This window comes from Spermophilus citellus (genome assembly GCF_964194105.1).
Source record: "Spermophilus citellus genome assembly, chromosome: 8".
Classification (NCBI taxonomy): Eukaryota; Metazoa; Chordata; class Mammalia; order Rodentia; family Sciuridae; genus Spermophilus; species Spermophilus citellus.
Window position 1 is genome coordinate 59,897,907 of NC_138189.1, and position 21,632 is coordinate 59,919,538.

The window sequence follows — 21,632 nt, forward strand, 5'->3', positions numbered from 1 at the left end:
CCACTTCCTCACCTAAATATAAAATTCCAATGACAGGGCAACTTTCCTTCTCACCAAAATGCTAAGTCTTCACAATTCTATATTCTAACCTGTCTGGCAATTTCAGATATCCTAACAGCTTCAGCTGTCTCTAGTGTGTGCATGTATACATATACATACATAAACACACGTGTGTATATGTATATATATATATATACACACACACACACACACACACACACACACACACACACACACAGTTTTTACCCTAAGCTCAGACTTTGCATTTCTAACCATGTGCTAAATACCACACGACTTCATAGGCAACTCAATTATACACACCTTCAATATAGAGACATCTATTTTCTGATTTCCATTATAGTGTCTCCTCCTTCTAGGTGAAGGCTTAGTTGTTAAGTGACTTTCCCCCTTTAAGCTTTGCCTTTCAAACTATGAAATCCTGAGAACTCAAATCTCTTGGAATTGTCCCCTCCATTTCACTCCCACTGAATTAATTCAGATTGTATAGTTCTTCCTCAAAAGTCTTCCAGTAAGGGCTGGGGATGTGGCTCAAGCGGTAGCGCGCTCGCCTGGCATGCGTGCGGCCCGGGTTCGATGCTCAGCACCACATACCAACAAAGATGTTGTGTCCGCCGATAACTAAAAAATAAATATTAAAAAAAAAAGTCTTCCAGTAAAAAAAAGAAGAAGTAATAGTAGTCATCTTCCAAGCTCCTGTATCATGTATAGAATACATTGTACAGAGTAAAATCTTAACACCTGAATTCAGTTTGGCATATTAGGCCCTCCAAGGAAATACACTGACAATTCAAGGTTCTAACCAACTTTTCGAATGTATATCCTACTACATTTCTCACTCCTGTAACAACAGTTATTTACACTTTGCCATTCAATATCATTCTCTGAATTTTCATTCTCTGGGACTTTATCTTAATTATGTTGTTCAACAGAAGCTGAGTAAATGAGACATGCAACAACCAAAAAAAAATCATTCTATATACTGAATATCTACTATATGTATGCCAAAAACCATACTAGGAAAAACTGTAGTGAAAAGGATAGACGTGCTCTGTTCAAAGGAATTTAAAACACAATGAAAAAGAGAATTCCTAAACACAATTATCTTATATGATAAAATTATAAACCCTCCACCAAGAATATATACTGCTTGAATTAGAACAGGAGTAGAACTATGACAAGCACAAAATGAGAATTCAATATTCAGAACCAGAATTAAAAGAAGTTGTAGATAATGTCTTCTTAAAACTTCATACCAACAAATCTTTCCTCTCTCAATTTCAAAAACCTACTCAAGGTCTTATTCCAATTCCACCTGGTCTTCCTACCTTTGTTCTCCAGGCAAAATTAATTACTCCTTTCTATTAGTATTATACACATATTTCTTCTTTAGTTTTTATTAATACCCCTAGCATGACCATCTCCTATTTAGAAGACCCCTCTATATTAATGCTGAGTGTAAGTCTGGCACAGTTATGCTCCTAAGAGATGCTTAAAAGACATTTTCCTTGCAGCATCTACCATTACTTTGCATAAGAGATTAGACAAAAATGTTGAATGCATCTGATACTAAAAACCTCTTCAGAACAAAGAAACAACTTATTAAAACACAAAGACAATGCCAAACACAGTTCACATGCCTGTAACTCCAATGACTCGGGAGGCTGAGGCAGGAAGATTATAAATTCGAGGCTTACCATCTCAAAAATAAAAAGGTCTGGGGATATAGTTTCTGGATACAACAAAACAACACAACACAAAGATATTTCAATAGTAAATTAAGTTGTTATGGGGGAATGTTAAAAGATTAAACAGTTAAATGATTAGCCATGCAATTTCAAAATGATTCTAAAAGTCCATTTTCTACATTCCCAGGCTTTTTTATATATAAAATGTCCATAAGTACACATTTACATGAAAACATACTACTCCTAATAAGTTAGAAATGAGAGTTTTGTGATCAATTAAAGGTCCAAATAAATTAAGTATAGCAGATCACGAATAATTTTTATTTATTTCTTTTAGTCCTTGGGATTGAACCCAGGGCTTCACACATTTGGAAAGTGCTCTACCACAGAGTTATATCTCCAGTCCTTTTTTAAAATTTTATTTTGAGATAGTGTTGCTAAATTACCCAGGCAAGCCTTGAATTTTCAATCCTCCTGCCTCTGCAAGAGCTCAGATTATAGGATTGTGCCACCAAACCCAGTTTAATAGATAATTTTTAGAACTTTTTAAGATAACTATACTTGAGAAATTAAGCATTACAATAGACTCCCACATACACAGTCAATCTATCTGCAAGGGCATCGAGGTAACTTATGTAGTTTTTTTCAATAAAATGACTCTGAAATACCCAAAATCCATAGGAAAAAAAAATAAAAATAAATTTGACCTATTTTCTGTACCATGTATCAAAATTAACTGGAAATGGACCACAAACCTCAGTTAAAACCTAAAACTCTAGCTTTTAGAAGAAAACACAGGAGAAAGTCACTGTTACTGGAAGATTTTTCATAAGACACAAAAAACACAAAAGAAAAAAAAACATGATGACTTGAACTTTCATTAAAATTTAAAACTGCCCATTTAAAGACATCATTAAGATTGATGTATGTACATTCCATGTATGTATGTCAAAATACATTCTGCTGTCATGTATGACTAAAAAACAATAAAGACATCATTAAGAATATAGGGTACATGCCTATAATCCCAGAAATTTGGGAAGCTGAGGAAGAAGAATCTCAAGTTGGAGGCCAGCCTCAGCATCTTAGTGATGAGACCCTTTCAAAATAAAAAACTGAAAAAGGCTCAGGAGGGGCTGGGGATGTGGCTCAAGGCTCGCCTGGCAGCCTGGCATGTGTGCGGCAGGGGTTCGATCCTCAGCACCACATACAAACAAAGATGTTGTGTCCGCCAAGAACTGAAAAATAAACGTTGAAAAATTCTCTCTCTTTCTCTCTCTCTCTCACTCTCTCTTAAAAAAAAGAAAAGAAAAAGGCTCAGGAATGTAGTTCAGTGATAGAACACTTTGGATTCAATTCCCAGTACCATGAATAATACTGATAATAATAAAAACAGCATCAAGTAAATAAAAAGATTGGCATGAAAGAAGGCATCAGGTACAATGTGTCTGATAAAAAACTTTTTTTTGTAGTTGTAGTTGGACATGATACCTTTATTTATTTATTTTTATGTGTTGCTGAAGATCAAGCTCAGGGCCTCACACGTGCTAGGTGAGCGCTCTACCACTGAGCCACAACCCCAGCCCATAAAAACCTTTTTTAAATCCAGAATATATAGAGAATTCTTAATCAGAATGTTAAAAATCCAATTTAAAACATGTGCAAAATATTTGAATATACACTTCACTAAGATAAATACATGAAAGATGATCAAAATCACTAATCATTAGAAAAAATGCAGTAAAACCACAATGACATAACACATCTGTAATAATGGGTGACATTAAAAATCTAAAATCACCAATAACTGGAAGAATGGAGAATAACTGGTAAAAAAGTAAAATAGATATGCTTGAAAGAACAACATGACAGTGTCTTAAAAAATTAAACATACACACACACCACATTACGCAGTAATCCCATGCCAATGTATTTACCTAAGACAAATGAAAGCATTTTGTCCATAAAATAATCTTTGTATTATTTGTTGTAGCTTATTAATAAACACCCTTCAAGCTACAAACCAAGTGTCCGCTAGCCAGGTGAATGAATGAACAATTCTAGTAAATCCCAAAATCAAATAATACAATATAGAAAGGAATGGCGACATGCAAGAACATGAATTAAGTTTCAAAAGCGTTACTCTAAGCTAAAGAAGCCAGACACAAAAGACTAGCATTCTACTTATGACATTCTATAAAAGACAAAACTTTACAGACACATCAGATCAAGAGCAGGAGGTACATGGAAGTTAAAAGACTATAATAGGGCACAACGGAACTTCTGGGGTGATGGGAATATATTCTAGCTTGATTGTGGTGATGATTTCATGATTGTATGTCTGTCTAAAGCCATACAACTGCACACAAAATTGGTTTTTATTGTTCATAATTTATGCCCCAATTTTTAAAACTTTGCAATATAATTATACTTCATTAGATCAATTACTTCTCATACACTTATGAATATACTACATAACAAGTATTTATACAAAAGAAACATGGTATCCTATAATCAACAATATCACAGTATAAAAAGTTTATTTAAAAAACTAGACTATCTTTTATCTATTAGATTTTCAAACATGAAAATAATTCATAATATTCAGTATTATCAAGGGTGTGGGGGAAAATAGGCTCTTTCATATATGGTGCTGGTAAAAATGTGAGTTGTTACAACTTTTCGGAGACTGTAATTTGACAGTTTAATTCAAATTGATTATGGTATTATGTATTCATTAAAAATATAAAAACGGGCATGGTGGCACACATCTGTCATCCCAACCACTCAGGAAAGCTAGCTGAGCAGGAGGAATACAAGGCTGAGACAAGGCTGAGGCAAGCCTGGGCAACTTAGCCAGACCCTGTCTCAAAATAAAATAAAGAGGGCCAGGGATGTAGCTCACTGGTAGAGTGCTTGCATTACATGCACAAAGCATTCTATCCCTAGTACTGCCCCCAAAAGAAAAGAATTGTAACTGTAGAAAACAATGTCCACAAAACTTAATAATCATAAATTGTAGAACAATGATATGAATCTTGTCTTTTGAAAAATGTATGGTATGGAAACAAATAACTGAGTTAAAGGCATGGGGAGGGAAGTCTACATATATTGCTGTCTGCTACAAAAAGCATAATGTTAAATTTGTAAGTTTTAAAATCATATCTCTAAATTCTCATTCCACTCCTAATAACCAGCTAACATATGCATGTTACTAGTTCGAAATATTTTCCTAGGATAAAAATGTAAAAAGAAAAGTGTGAAAAATCATATCTCTAAATTCTCATTCCAGGGGCTGGGGATGTGGCTCAAGAGTAGCGCACTCGCCTGGCATGCGTGCGGCCCGGGTTCGATCCTCAGCACCACATACAAAGATGTTGTGTCCGCCAAAAACTAAAAAAATAAAAAATAAAAAATCTCTCTCTCTTAAAAAAAAAAAAAAAAAGATGTTAAAATAAATAAATAAATAAATTCTCATTCCACTCCTAATAACCAGCTAACATATGCATGTTACTAGTTCGAAATATTTTCCTAGGATAAAAATGTAAAAACAAAAGTGTGAAAACCCCAGCTGGGGCAGAGCACTTCTTCTTCTTCTTTTTTTTTTTTTTAACATATTAGTTCTTATTTTCCAAATCTACCTCATTTTTTTAAACTTATTTTATTTTATGTGGTGCTGAGGATTGAACCCAGTGCCTCACATGTGCAAGGCAAGTGCCCTACCACTGAGCCACAACCTCAGCTCCCCCACCCCCAGGGCAGAGCACTTCTATGCATGAGACCTTAAGGTCTCATTGCTAACATGGCAGAAAAAAAGAAGTGTGAAAATTCATTTAGCACTACAGTAAAATTAACAAGTATTCATTACCATTATGCCGACATTAGTGACAATATATCTGACAAAATATTATTTAATGCTAAGTCTGGGTGTATTTACAATGTTACTAATTGAAAATTAAATTTAGGAAATGGAAATAGTGGAACATACTAAAAACACCATACCAGAATTAAAAATGATCAGTTATAAGCACTCTTTACTTTAATGCTTCTAAATGATAAACTGTGGAAACACCAGTATAATGGTTCACATGTCAAAGACTACAGAACCATAACACAAAAACATTGGAAAAAAAAAATATTTACAACCAAGGTTAGGATTTCAATCATGTAAAAGCAATGTGGGCAAAAGAATGAAAATTAATTTAAATTCACTAAAGATAGCAAAATAACTATCAGAACAGATTATAACAGAAAGGCAACATAATCTTAAGAAAAATAAATTTGTATTCCATCAATTCTTATTAGTTACCAGGACCTCTGAAACAGCTTCTCTCCATGTTTTTATTAAAGGATTTCTCCACAATAATACAGTATAAAATGGCTACATCTTCAGGAAATCTAATTTTAACTGTTATCTTCAAATACCTGCCACAACTTTTAAAGTTTCAGATTTCAGAGCATTCCAGCTTTTGAATTAGAGGTGTTCAACTGGTGAAAACTATGCAAATACTCCAAACTCCCAATACCCCGAAATCTGAGTACTTCTGGTCCCAAGCATTTCAGATAAGGCACATTCAACCTTTATAAGCATCAAAACAATCAAAAATCCACTCACTATAAATTACCTGCATGAAAAGTTCAAGTTATTCTTTGGTGGCTATTTCAATGATTGAGTAAACAGTCAAAACAAAGACTGCTAAGAAGAAACCATATATCACATTTCCTTTTTTTTTTTTTAAGTCTAAACGAAATGACATTTATAAAAGAAAAAACTAGAAATATAAGCTTTCAGCCCTGAAAAGATTGTATGTATTAAATCTTGCTTCTTATAGAAATATTTCCAATAACAGGTTGCGTTTCTTTTTACCAGAAATTGTGTTTTCTAAGGATATAACAGTGGCAGGACCCACTTACCTCCACTATAGGATGCTTACTCCTATTTTCCCTGGAGTCTGACTATCTGGGCTCACAGAGATCAGGTCAATGCCTATTCTCACTGAGTCAAGGACTATACATACCTATTTTTCAACTGTCTGTCCCATATTAACACTGCAACTTTCTAAAATTCCTAATGATCTTTGTTAAAAGTGACCTTAACAATCAAAGTACTATACCTTTTTAAAGCAGTGACCTCCAATTTGTTGTGGCAGAACACAAAAGGGCTAAGAATTATAGTAATAAAAATAAATAACAAAAGGAAGTTATGGATTAACCCTCTTCTTAGGCTCCAAAGGTGAGGGAGTAAGTTTTGATATTCAGAAGCTACTGAAGTAGTCAAACATCAAGAAATGGAAATGTTTGCAAAATAAAAGCAATGTGTTTATATTATGCATTAAAAATTAACAAGTAACCTGTATGTTCCTTTATTTCTTTGAAATAGGTAGGTACCTTAGTTATAGATACAAGAAAAAGGATGTGAAATAGGGTCTCCTGCCTCTAGTGATGCTTTGATGACACCTAATTAAGAACATCTGGTTTGGAAGAACAGCCAAAGGACCCAGAACATTAAAAAATTAACTTTAAAAAGACAACTCTCAAGATTATTTGGAACTGTTAGGAGGAGTAAAAATCAAAGGAATAGGACAATAATGGAATAGGAAGTATAAAAGTCATTCCAAACATACCTACTACGGTATGAGAATAGTCTTCTAACCCAGCACAGTGGCACATACCTGTATTCCCAGAAGCTCGGGAGGCTGAGGCAGGAGGATCACAAGTTCAAAGTCAGCCTCACCAACAGTGAGACACTAAGCAACTCAATGAGACCCTGTCTCTAAATAAAAATACAAAATAGAGCTAGGGATATGGCTCAGTGGTTGAGTACCCCTGAGTTCAATCCCCAGTACCACCCCCCCTCAAAAAAAAAAAAGGGTTTCTACTCAAAAATTTAAGTTCAGAAGTAATCCTCAAATTTGTACCTTTCAAAAGAAAAGGGGTCACTGTTTTCATAGCCATTCAGCATAAAATATGTAAAAAAGTCTTTTTAAATCAATTTAGAAAATAGAATTCTGTAAGATAAATAAGCTGTTTAGAATCTAAAACCACTATTTGTATTTATAAATTTCCAGTTAACTGATTCTGAAATTTTGATTTTTAATCTCTCATAAATCAAATATGTATTACAAATGTTTCCTGCTACCAACCAACCAACAATTTCTTTAAACCAGAAGTTGCCTACTGACAATTCAACTCTTCAGGTTAATGTCTAGTTGACTATTCAATGACTTTTCTTCTTCCTTATCTGCTATTTCTGATCCCTATCCACTCCACAAGCATTCTGGTTCACTCCATTCTTAGTGCTTTTCTTGATGTTTGCTCTCCACCATTCATATTTCAACCCCGAATATTCAACAACTTGAAACATTACAAGTCTGAGACAGTAAGCAATCCATCTGAGGTATTCACTGTCCCTACAAATCCTTGATAATTTTTCAGAATTAAATAACTTGTTGAGTTTAAGTCATTAACAAAAGAACACAAATGACTAATACTAAAAATTTAAGAAAACGTATGGTAATATTGCCAAGACAACACATAATTCAATCCTAAAGTTCCAACTGATCAAACCTCCTTAAGATCAAGAGTTTTGGATATCAAAAGGTACACTGGATTTGGCAAGTCCAAATGTTTACTTAGAAACTTTGTTCACAAGCCTAAGACTATATTAACTGCCAAATATGGAGATGGACAAGGATTTACCATCATCTCCCACTCTAGTAGACTGTGTTCCCTTAACTGCTGTTAATGGTTCCTAGATCAGGTACTTGCAATTCTAACGTTTGAAAGACTAGAATGAGGCATTGTGCCTTTAACCTAAAACCAGTATTTTAACCCAAGTTAATGTCAATCACATTTCGGGAAATAATGGGACAACTTTCCTATTACAGTTTAAGTGCACGTGCAAAAGCACCTTGCCAAAATTCCGTTAAAAATTTAGTTACATCTTGGAGGAAAATCGATCTATGCGGAAAATTGTAGACGCGAATCTATATTCGCCCCAAAGCAGCATAGGGCCATCTTAAGAAATGTGCTTTTAGGGACGCAGGAAAAATTCGATCTGATTCACAATCTAGGGAAGCTTAACTTCTCCTCCGTCCCCTTTGCTCCACGGGGGGAGAAAAAAGTGTAAGGAAAGAAACCCATTCCCCAAAACACCAAAATTTCTACTCCTGGGTCAACAGAGGATCCTCTGCATAACAAGGGGACGGAAGAAGGCACGCGTTAAGACCCTAGTATCCGAACGCGTTCGGAATAAACCCGAAGAGAGGGGGGGTGTCATAGACGCCGGAACACTAAGCTCCGGGCAAGCGAAGCGGCGGCTGCCTTCAAACCGGGATTCTGTTTCCTAGCACAGAAATGGTGCCCGGAGGCCGCTACTTTCGCATCTGCGTCGCTTCTGCCTCCGCCGACACAGCCTCTTTTCCCCTCCCCCACGGGCGGGGCGGCGACCGCGTCCCCATTCCGAAGCAACCAGGAATAAGAGGCGCAAATGACTCGGAGACAAGGCTGGTGGCCTCCCCACCTCACAACATCATCTCTAGAAAGCCCACCCCCCCGTTTCCCGCACTAAGCTTTCATCGCTCCTTCGGGAGCTGCTGAGTCCCTCTGACCACCTCGCCATCTCATCCCTACACCAAATCCTAGCCCCACCTGTGCCCTCGGAGACCTCCGTCCGCACCACGCGCACTAGTCACCTTCCTTCCTACGAGGCCTCCCATTCCTCACCTTTTGAGGAAAGGCTTGGGTTCTCTCACGCACACACCGCAGCGTAGGCAGCCGGTAAGAACAATGTCTCTCTGCCGCAACACCTCGGACACCAGAGCTTACACACTGGACGGTTGCCGCGAGCCGCGGAGCGCGAAGGAAATGTCCCCTTCCGACCACCACACCGACCTCCCCTCCCGGCCCCCGTACACACCTCCAACCAACAGCGGCGGCGGGTACGTCGCGCGGAGGTGAGGAGAGTAGCCGAGGATCGGCTGCAGCGGATTCTTCTCGCTCGCTGCCTCCTCCCCGCGACAAACCAGAAGCCTCGGAAGCCGGAGAACCGCGAGATCGCTTCCCTCACAACCACCTCTTCCCGGGCGCCAGACGCTGCGGCGAACGACAAGGAACACGGACGTCCCGCCCCCTTTGCCACCGCCCCCTCTTATTGTTTTACCCCTGCCGAAAGGGCCAGGGAACCCCCCAGCACAGCGTCAGCCAATCACGCATCTCCTTGGCGAGCCGGACCCAACCTTCTCGCGTCCCTCTGCGGAGCAGGCGCAGTACGCCGCCGCGCTCGCGTACACTGGCGCCCGGAAAGCCGGGGAACCGGAACCGGCCTAAAGCCGGGGAGAGAGTCCGCTGATTTGACGTCACAAGGAGGCCACTTTCTCCAGCGTTGGGGCTCCAGCCTCTCGGTCCTTCTTCCAGATGGCGCGAACAAGAGCTGGTTCCCTGCGGCGCTATGTCTTGCAGACTTATATTCCTGGTCCCTTTAGTAATGTTAATACGGAGGGAATTTAGTAATCTCTCTGAACTAGGTGTTTTCAGTTTGCTGCTCTAGAGGAGCTTTAAGTGGAGCCTGTGGTTTCAGCTATTTATATACAAAACTAATTTATTAATACATTCTAGGAAATAGAAGGTCATATCCTAATAGTTCAAAACAATTTAAGTTGCAAGCCTACTAAGTGCTAGGCCCTGGGGTACTGGAAAAATGTGACATGGTCTCTACAGAACGTTTCTTTGTCCGTTATGTATTTACGCATAGCTAAGTACATATTAAGCATTTTATGGTATTAAGGCTAAAAGGTTTGAAATCCCAGGAAATATTAAGATTACAATCTTGTCCCACTTCTAGGACCAGACTTGCCCCCAGGACTTAAAGATGGACAATGACTCCTGGTTTTGATTACTGGAAGTAACCAAATCTTTAAAGATGCCACTTTATCCCTTTCTGGAAACTTATTTTCAGAGAACCTCAGGACAGCGGAAGAATTTTGGAATGCAGAGAAGTAAAAAGGGCGATTAAGAAAGAAATAACATTAATGCCTACGTACCAAACATGGTGCAAACATACGCGTTTCATCAGTTTTTCTTAACAATCCTAAAAGGATGATTTTAACTTACTTTACAAATGTAAAAACAGGTGCACAAAAGCAATACCAACTTTGGGGCCTCCAAAATCTACAATGGCTTTACCTTATATTACTTAATATTCTTGTTGTGTGCAAAATATATGGGCAAACCATCACTTTTATTAGCATCTCAATCAAGTAGAAAACTCTTGGAATAGACAATGATGGCTTGGACTACTAGTAGCACTAATAGTGATGTGAAGTGTTTAATCCAGAACAAATGAAGGTAGAGGCTACAGACTTCACTGACATTGGCTGTGTGGTATCAGAAAAGAGGGTATTCAAGGATGATTTAAAAGTTTTCAGCCTGAGTGACTAAATGAATCCCATTAATACTGGCTTCCCTGCCTAGTCTTTGGGAATTGGGTTGCTTCATGGAGGTTATTGAGATGTTCCTTAAAGTATAATACATTACATGCAGATTACCTTTTAAATAAAAAGCATAGTTCTAATTACTATTTTATGCCCACTTAACAGATAAGGAAATTGAGGTTCCGGGTGTCAAGTAACTTACCCAAAGACACACAGCTACTATTTCAAACACAAGCAATCAACCTTCATAATCCATGTTCTTAACCATAAGCTACATAGAACATTTCTACTGTATTAATTACCATATTTACTTATCTTCTCTACTGCTGACTTGCATTTTAATTGTTTCAAGTTTGGTACTCATGTGTAATGCTGTTATAAATATTCACCATGTACTCTGGTACAGTGGTTCTCAGACCTTATAGTGCATCAGAATCACCTGGAGTGTTTGTTAAAACATGCCTCTCAGAGTTTCTGATTCAGCAGGCCTGTGCTAAAACCTGGTAATTTGCATTTCTCACAAGTTCTCAGGTGATGTTGCTACTGCTGCTCTAGAGGCTGGCAAACTTTGCTGTGAAGGACCAGAGAGTAAATATTTTAGGTTTTGAGAGACACGTGTGGTGTGGTCTTTGTTTCATATCCTGATCCACACCCCTTTATAAACCTTTTTCAAATGCAAGAAACTTTCTTAGCTTAGCTCCAGGGCTATACAAAAGCACGTTCAAACAACCCCTAGTCCAGGGTCTACACCAAAAAGTGAATTGACTGGGAAAAAGAAGATTCAGCTATCTTCAGTTTTAGTAAGTAACTCTAACCTGTTCTCCTAAGTAGTCCTCTGGATACCTCTGATAGTAGTGATAGCCTCTTCCCAGGTTCAGGCTCCTTTCAACATTTTAGGATGATTGCAGTAGCTGCTTAATTAACCTTCCTGCCTCTCAAAATAACCTCCAGGAAGCAACCCAATTCCCAAAGACTAGCCAGGGAAGCCAGTATTAATGGGATTCATTTAGTCACTCAGGCTGAAAACTTTTAAATCATCCTTGAATACCCTCTTTTCTGATACCACACAGCCAATGTCAGTGAAGTCTGTAGCCTCTACCTTCATTTGTTCTGGATTAAACACTTCACATCACTATTAGTGCTACTAGTAATCCAAGCCACCATTGTCTATTCCAAGAGTTTTCTACTTGATTGAGATGCTTTCAATTTTGTTTCATTATCGTCCATCTCCCTCACAAGAGCCAGATCCTTTACAGCAGTAAATCAGATGAGATCCCCAAAATCTTCCAAGGGCAATACAAATATCAAGTACTTACCATGGCCTACCAGCCTACCTCATCTAATCCTTACCCATTACTTCCACCTCTCTTCTTACCATTATTCCTCTTATACCATTCCAGCTCCTCCTCTGACATTCCAATTACATTCCCACCTCAAGGCTTTAAATGTGAACCTTTAGCAAAAGCCTGAGAAAATCAAAGCATTTTAGACCCACTGATTTCCTCCAGTACCCACATTAAAATATCTTAAGAACTGGGAGTATAGCTGAGTGGTAGAGCACTTCCCTAGCATACATGAGGACCTGGGTTCAATCCCTAGCATTGCAAAAAAGAAAAAAAAAATCTCGCTCAAGCCTTCTAAAGGTGAGTTAGATATGAGTTCCCCTTATATAAAATCCTTAAAATTTCAATTAACTTCACACTACTTAAATTATCTATTAGTTTGTCTATATTCTGTAATTGTTTTGCATTCTCTCTTATAGTTCATAAATTCTCATTTTTATAAAAATATAAGCTAAACAACAGTCTATAGGTTCTCTGTTGTCAGATGTCTAGTTAGTAATAGCTTAGAAGAGTCTTTAAAATCATTCAGTAGCCACCACTGAATGACACAACACCAAGCATAAAGGCTCAGGATGGGCAAAAGTAATGGAAATATAGTATCCTCAGAGAATTGGAAAAGATGGAGAGAAGCAGCAATATGGGGGGAGAGAAGAAACAAACACAAAAAACAAAAAGAGACAGAAAGGGAGAGGCAGAGAAAGGCAACAGGGAAACAATTAGAATAAAAGTTACTGTTAAGTGATAGTACATTAGAAACACTGACTAGTACTTTTTTAATTTATCATTTAATATCTGATAACCCTTCTTGCCCTCTACACACACATACATCCCAGTAAGTCTCAAGAAGGAAGAATTCTCTTGGCCTCTTGGATTCAGCACCTGTTATGGTCACACTGAAAATGCTCTATATGGGCTGGGGATGTGGCTCAAGCGGTAGCACGCCCACCTGGCATGCATGCAGCCCAGGTTCAATCCTCAGCATCACATACACACAAAAGATGTTGTGTCCGCCGAAAACTGAAAAATATTAAAAAAATTCTCTCTTAAAAAAAAAAAAAAGAAAATGCTCTATATGCATATGATGGCTTGTCTGACCACTGTGGGAGAACAGAGAGAAAGCAGTGTTTCTCCTGAGCTTTGAGTATTTTTAATGTTTTGGCTCTAAATTCCAGAACAGTATATGATGTGTTTATTGTTATTCTTTCTTGATTAATACTTTTTTTTTTAAGGCTGTGGATTTTCCCTTCCCAATACTTTAGGTCAAATCCCGTAGATTTTATTCACTATTGTTTTCTAAACAGATTGCAAATGTAGTTAGACTTCTTTGATTCAGTTATTATTTAAAGAGAGTTAATGGAGAATAACTAAACATTTTGATTTTTAAATTTAAAGATTCTGGGGGTAAAAATGGGAGTTCATAAACCACTTGAATCAAATGTATGAAATATGATATGTCAAGAGCTTTGTAATGTTTTGAACAACCAATTAAAAAAAAGATTGTTTTGCTTGTTAATTTTAATGCATTATGGGCTAGGGATGTGGCTCAAGCGGTAGCGCGCTCGCCTGGCATGCGTGCGGCCCGGGTTCGATCCTCAGCACCACATACAAACAAAGATGTTGTGTCCGCCGAGAACTAAAAAATAAATATTAAAAATTCTCTCTCTCCTCTCTCATTCTATCTTTAAAAAAATTTTTTTTAATGCATTATGAGCCATGAGTGCAGCCTACTTGCTATGCTTTTTGGAATTTGCTAAGATTTTTCATGTAACCAAATATAGGTACAACTTTTTTACGTTGTTCATAAAACTCTAGTACATTACAATCACCTTCTTGCATTTTTCCCTTCCTAATAGTTTTTGCATTAGACATTTTTATTTTTCTATTTGAAATAAATTCATAGATCCTGAAAAGTTGCAAAAAGAGTTTTTAAAAATCCCATACCTTTCACCAACCCTTCCTCAAATGTTAATATGTATTATATTTACTTTATCATTATCTTTTTTTCTCTCTCTCTCTCAGTAAGCTGCCAATTCCCTAAGTTCTTTGTATTTCCACTGTCTCATCCTGTACCTAGTACTGTGCTTGATATATTGGCGCTCAATGGTAATTACTGAATGAGTGAATCCAGGAGTTTCAAAGAAACCCATGGGCACTCTGCCAGACAACTAGTGAATTGCCATGTGACTTCTATCCATAAAAAAGAATCCAGACAACACTGTATTTCACAACTAGAAGAGATCTGATTTCAAAAACATTTATGACATGATGTACCTTTACTCCTAAACACTTCAGTGTGTTTCTTTTTTTTTTTCTTTCTTTTTTTTTTTTTTTTTTAAAGAGAGAGTGAGAGAGGAGAGAGAGGGGAGAGAGAGAGAATTTTTAATATTTATTTTTTAGTTCTCGGCGGACACAACATCTTTGTTGGTATGTGGTGCTGAGGATCGAACCCGGGCCGCACGCATGCGAGGCGAGCGCGCTACCGCTTGAGCCACATCCCCAGCCCTTCAGTGTGTTTCTTAAAAGATAAAGGTATTCTCTTATGTAAATACAACATAATTATCAAAATTAGGTATTAACATTAATTAAGAGATTCAAATTTCATCAATTGTTCAAATAATATACTCTATAAGAAAAAAAATTTAATTTATTCTCTTTTCAGGATACAATTCAGGATTACAAATAATATTTACTTATCATGTCACCTTAGTCTTGTGTCATCTGTTTCTCCATCTTTTTCTTTCATGACTTCAACATTTTAAAGAGTACAGGACAATTACTGTGAAGAATTCCCGTAAGTGTGACACCTTCTGGTGTTTCCTTATATCTAGGTTATTTTTAACAATACCAGAGAAGCACTGTTATGTTCTTCTCAGTGCATCATATCAGAGGCACAGGGTGTCCATTTGCCCCCTCTGTAGTGATGTTAGCTTTCTTTACTTGGTTAATGTCTTGTCTGCCAGGATTCTCCAGTGTAAAGTTACTACTATTTTCCTCTCTGTAATTAATAATTATCTTGTGTGGAGTAATACTTTGAGACTGTGTTCACCCATCCATTTAAAAATATCCATGTATGATTCTTGATTGAATCAAATTTGCTATAATGGCTGCCAAGTTGTGATTTTTCTAATTCCATCATTCTTCCTACATTTATTAGCTGGAATTATACTATAAGAGACACCTCTCCTTTTTTCCCATTTATTTTATCATTATTTATATCAGTGTGAATTGATAGGTTCCTGTGTCATAACTTGTTGCTATCGGTATTTATTTTCCTGCTCAAATTGTCCTTGATTTGGCCAGTGGAAGCTCCAATCAAGTTGGTTCTCTTGTTTGGTACTTTAAAATTTTACATTATTTGACAGATAAAAATGAATTATATCTGTTTTAAAAGTGGTTAAAAAGTAACAAAAGTCTAAGACAATGGCAAGGAGAAAAGAAATTTGAGAACTATATGGGACAAAAAATGTGATGACTAAGTAGATATAGGAAATATCAGAGAAATCTAGGATAGAATCCTTTGCAAGTTTTGTTCTGGGTAACAGAACTGTCATAAATGACACTTATTGAGAAGGTGGACACAATTTTGGTGAATGTTCTTCCAAATGTTTCCTTATCCACATTCTTGTATAAAATAAATAAAATAATATCTGGCTACTTTATTCAGTACTTTCTGATCTAAAGCCATCTTTGAACAGTCTCTTCGCTGGGTATGGTTGCACATATCTGTAATACCAGCTACTTGGGAAGCTTCAGCAGGAGGATTACAAGTTTGAGGCTGACCTGAGCAATGTAGTGAGACACTGTCTCAAAATAAAAATTAAGGGGATGTGGCTCAAGCGGTAGCATGCTCGCCTGGTGTGCATGCGCCCTGGGTTCGAGCCTCAACACCACATACAAACAAAGATGCTGTGTCCGCGGAAAACTAAAAAATAAATATTAAAAAAAAAATTAAAAAGGCTGGCAATGTGGCTCAGTGGCAAAAGCATCCCTGAGTTCAATCCTCAGTACCAAAAAAAAAAAAAAAAAAAATGAAAATGTACTGGCCAAATTATATTGTGTATTGTGTGCACATACAAATATGTAACAACAAATCCCATCAGTATGTATAACTATAATGCACCATTAAAAGTGTGCAGAATTTTTTTAATTAAAAAGTTGAAAACAAAATAAAATGTATCCTATCACTCATTAGCAAATTAATTATTTTTCCAGTGCTGGGAATCAAACTAGAGCTTTCATACATGTTAGACAAGCACTCTACAACTGAGCTCTAGCCCCAATCCAGCAAATGAAGGTTTTAAAAGAGTAACATTACTAGAATTATATTATCTTATTCCTGATTTTTATTTTCTCAGCTTAAAGTACTTATCTGACATTTTAATTTATAAAGCCTTTTTTCTCTATACCCTCTCATTTGATCTTTTTCAAGTTTCCTAAATCTTTTTTTAAATATATATATTAGTTGTAGATAGACACAATATCTTTATTTCTAGTTATTTATATGTGGTGCTGAGGATCAAACCCAGGGCCCCACATTTGCAAGGCAAGCACCTCACCACTGAGCTACAACCCCAGTCCAAGTTTCCTAAATCTTAAAAGATCAACCAAGGGGCTGGGGATGTGGCTCAAGCAGTAACGTGCTCACCTGGCATGCGTGGGGTGCTGGGTTCGATCCTCAGCACCACATAAAAATAAAATAAAGATGTTGTGTCCACTGAAAACTAAAATAAATAAATAAATATTTAAAAAAAAAAAGATCAACCAAGTCCATTACCATCATTTTGCTGGTGAAGTAGATGGGGACATGAATGTTTAGGGATTGCATTCCCCACTTAAAGTGTTGAGAAGACTAGGGACTGATTAGGTCATGAGGATACGCCCTAATGAATGGCATTAGTGCTCTCACAAAAGGACTTCAGGGAGCCCATTAATTCCTTTGTACTTTTGCAAGATGTCAGGACTCAGCAAGATAGGGTAAAATGGGGACAATAATAATATCTACCTTATTTGGGTACTATTAAGATTAGAAAAGTTAATACCCACAAAACATAACATGTGGTAAGTGCTCAATAAAACTGGCACTTACTGTTTGGTCCTTGAATGTGTACACATGGATTGCTTGCAACTGATTCCTTTTCACTGACTGCCCGCTGCTTTCACTGACTTCCTGATTGAAAACACATTACTTGAGAATTCCAGGGCTCTCTCTTGGTCTGACTGGCTTCCTTACACAGTTTTTTAATGCACAGAAAAGCCTACTCACATGAATAGGATGAATCCATTCCTTGTGGAATAAGAAAGAAGAAAGCTTATTATGGCCTGAAAAAAGCAAATGTGAATTTCTCCCTACAATCTTTACAATTATTAGCTCTTTATGACTTGAGATGTGTCAGTGTCTAAAAGGGTTTTTATTCTCCATTCAGCTATTGTGTATATGTGAAATATGTCACACATCTAGAAACATGCATAAACTGGTTGTGCCACCTGCCCATTTATCACTTCTTCAGAATTTAGAGATACTCATAACCAAAAATCAACACACAAAGAATTAGATTATGGGATTACAAGAGTAATTTATCCTGAATTCATGAATTCTAATTGGTTCTATCCAATACTCATCAAACTACGATAGCTACAATCACCTCAGGCTAAGTGATCTAAGAGATATGGTAATCCTGGACAGTGTAACAACCAAAGATAATGTAAACAATTGAAGAGTCATCTGCCCTGAGTTGCTTGGAGTCCAGAAAATGACTTTGAAAAGAGGAAACATTTCACCAGTGTTTATGTTGCACTGTCCAGGACTATTTTTGTCAGACAAGAATATTCTAGTCATTACTGGGCTGCGGGATGTGTTTAGTTCTTCGAGCTATGCAGTCTGGACATGAGATGGCTCAAGTTATCCAACTCTTTCCTCTGATTTAATGCTTACAGGCACTGGGGGTCAGCAGTTATGCTGTTGATTGGAAAGGTCTATCTCCCTTTGTGAAATGGAATTCTGGTGGCTCATTAATCAGTCTCCTATGGATTAAGTCAGTGTCAAGGAGTGTCCCTGAGCCAGGTCTCCTCATGGGGGAAGGAGGGAGTTTGTACTGAAAGAAGTCAGAACCAGGGAGCCAACTTTGTACTTCAATGGAGAAGCATGAAACACAAGGGATCACATTCCATTTTCTTCTTTAAGTAGTTCAGTAACATTGATCAAGTTAGTTCATTTCTCTGACACTTAGTTTCCTTTATGGATAAACAGCCCACTTTAGGGTAGTTGTAAAGATTATTCACAATATTTAGCATGGTGTCTGGTAAAGTAAGCATATGTTGTAAAAGTGAGGCAAACTGGGGACATGGTGGTGCATGTCTATAGTCCTAGCACTCAGGAGGCTGAGACAGGAGAATCCCTTGAGCTCAAGAGTTCAGAGCCAGCTTGGGTGACATAGTAAGACCCCTTCCCATCTCTTAAAAACAAACTGAGGCAAACCAACATCAGCGGACCCAACACAGTGCTACACGAAGTCAGACTTCCTGTCCTTCCATCCCCTCATCAATCTCTTCTTGGATCAAATACTTGGTTGTCTGGCAGAGTGAAGAAACCATGGCCTAAGTCTTTGAAATAGAGTCAAGTTCAGAAGGAGGAGGAAAGGATAAAGTACGTTCAAAAGCAATTTTGTTTCATTAATCTCTTTCAACAAGCAGGCTCTAAAACTTTTTTGCAAGGCTGGGGCTCCTCCAACCCAGGGCCTCACACATGCTAAGCAAGTAGTCTATCACTGAGTCACATCCACAGCCCTGTAAAACCATTTAAGGTAATAAAAAACAAAAACAAGGACAAAAACCTCTTTACAAAATATTCATCAGCAATCAGAAAACTTAAAAGATGGTAGAGTCATTGTGAAACTACTGATGAGACAAAGAGCTCCATAAAGAAATTATGCAGATGTTAGACACAATGAAACTTGTGGCTTTCTTCTGCCTTCAGGCCAGTTTAGAGCCAAATACAGCCAACCATCCTTCAGGCAGTGTCAGCATCGCCCTATTTCCCATCCACATTTCCAGGTGTAACCACTTCCTCCCAGTGTCCATCCTAACTAAACCCTGGGTTCTGGCTCCATGATGGCAAAATATTTCTCTGAGCTTTACCTCTGCTGGAAGCACATAAGAGGTTTAGGACTAAGGCAAGAATCTCCCTCAAAATGAAGATGTGGGTTGGATGCAGCCTCACACCCTGTAATTCCAGTTACTGGGAGGCTGGGGCAGGAGAATCTCAAGTTTGAAGTTAGCCTGGGGAACTTAAAGAGAACCTGTCTCAAGGTTTAAAAAAAAATTTTTTTTTAAAGGCTGGGGATGTAGCCCGGAGTTCAATCCCCAGTACAAAAAAAAAAAAAAAAAAAAAAATCAAGATGTACCCTATCGGGTTGGGGATGTGGCTCAAGCGGTAGCGCGCTCGCCTGGCATGCATGCGGCCCTGGTTCGATCCTCAGCACCACATACCAACAAAGATGTTGTGTCCGCCGAGAACTAAAAAATAAATATTAAAAAAAATTCTCTCTCTCTCTCTAGACTCTCTCTCTCTCACTCTCTCTTAAAAAAAAATTAAAAAAAAAAAGATGTTGTGTCCGCCGAGAACTAAAAAATAAATATTAAAAAATTCTCTCTCTCTCCTCTCTCTCTCTCTCTTTAAAAAAAAAAAAAAAAAAAAAAAAAAAAAAAAAAAAAAGATGTACCCTATCCTGGTTAGAGCATAAGCCTGGAGATATGTATATATATGTATATATATATACACATATACATATCTCCAGGAACACACACACACACACGCACACACACGCACATATATCTGATAGGCCTATGGTCTAACCACACACACACATATATCCAGGCCTATGGTCTACACACACACACACACACACACACACACACACACATCCTCCTCCTTCTTGCAGGTTGCCACCCTGACCTGTACCTTGCTGACTCACATTATCTAGGTAAGTCCTGGTTGTAAATTACCTGGCTCTTGGCAGCTGGCTCCAACTGCCAGGAGATTCGAGTTACTTTCCTGTAACTAGCTGGGCTTCCTGCTGGGCCTGCCCCTAACTTCAGACTATGACCTCAAATTCCCTAAGTTCTGGGTGGTGACCTGAAAATGGAAACGGAACTGAAAGCTATTGACCAAAGGCTTTTCCACCCACTCTCCAAATTTAAGTAAATGTATTTCTTTAAAGGTTGCATTAAACTGAAATTGGTGGGGATGGAGGTGCTGGGGATCAAACCAAGGGCCTTAAAACCATATGCCAAACATGTGCTGTACCACTAAGTGTAACTCCAGCATTAAATCAGAAGTTTCATTTTGTTTTTATGTTCTTTTTTGGTACCAGTATTGAACCCAAGGGTGCCTAACCACTGACCTACATCCCCAGCCCTTTTTATGTTTTATTTTGAGACACAGTCTCTCTAAGTTGCTTAGGGCTTCACCAGATTGCTGAAACTGGCTTTGAATTTGTAATCCTCCTGCCTCAGACTCCTGAGCCTCTGGGACTACAGGTGTGCACCACTGTGCATGGCTAATTCAGAAGTTTTTAACTTGAAGTCTATACACATTTTGGGAGGTGAGCATAAGGAATATTTGGGAAACTGTGAATACTGTGTGTATATGTGTACATACATATATATATATATATATATATATATATATATCTTTTTAAATGAGGACCAGGTTCATATTTTACTTTCTTCTAAAAGGGGTCTATGTCCCAAAAGTTTAAGAATCAATTATCTAAATCATGTTTTTTCCCACAGTATATCTTGGTAATGAGTTATTTATTAAAATTAAAACTTTCTAGAACATGTCATATTTTAAAATCATATTTAACTAAATTTCTGTGTTAATCAATGACCTCAGATTACTGAAACTGGAATGCTCAGACATTTCCTGATTTTGATCTTGTACTCTAGTCATGAAGGATGTCAGTACTGGAGGAAGCAAGTGAAGGTTACAAAGAACTCCTGCCCATGATATTCTGTGTAACTTCACATTAATCTATATTATTTCAAAATAAGCATTTTTTAACCGATTAGAATGAATGAATGAATAAATATGCATTTTTTTAAAGAAAGTCTTAAAACATACACACACATAGTTGGTGAAATCCGGTTTTTTG

At 37.6% G+C, this 21,632-nt stretch overlaps 1 protein-coding gene across 6 annotated transcripts in view; it reads right to left on the bottom strand.

Moving 5' to 3' along the window:
- The window catches only part of G3BP2 (G3BP stress granule assembly factor 2), a 92,188-nt gene that overhangs the window by 32,234 nt on the left and 38,322 nt on the right, over positions 1-21,632 (bottom strand). For 2 of the 6 annotated variants that reach the window (XM_081303247.1, XM_081303250.1), the window contains exon 1: positions 9,625-9,779. The exons of 1 other annotated variant lie outside the window; for it this stretch is intronic. The gene's annotated coding sequence lies outside the window, so the exon portion shown is untranslated. Of the gene's footprint in view, positions 1-9,431; positions 9,564-9,624; positions 9,848-21,632 lie in introns of those variants that run through there. 3 more of the 6 variants (XM_081303252.1, XM_081303251.1, XM_081303248.1) reach the window with 3 other exon arrangements.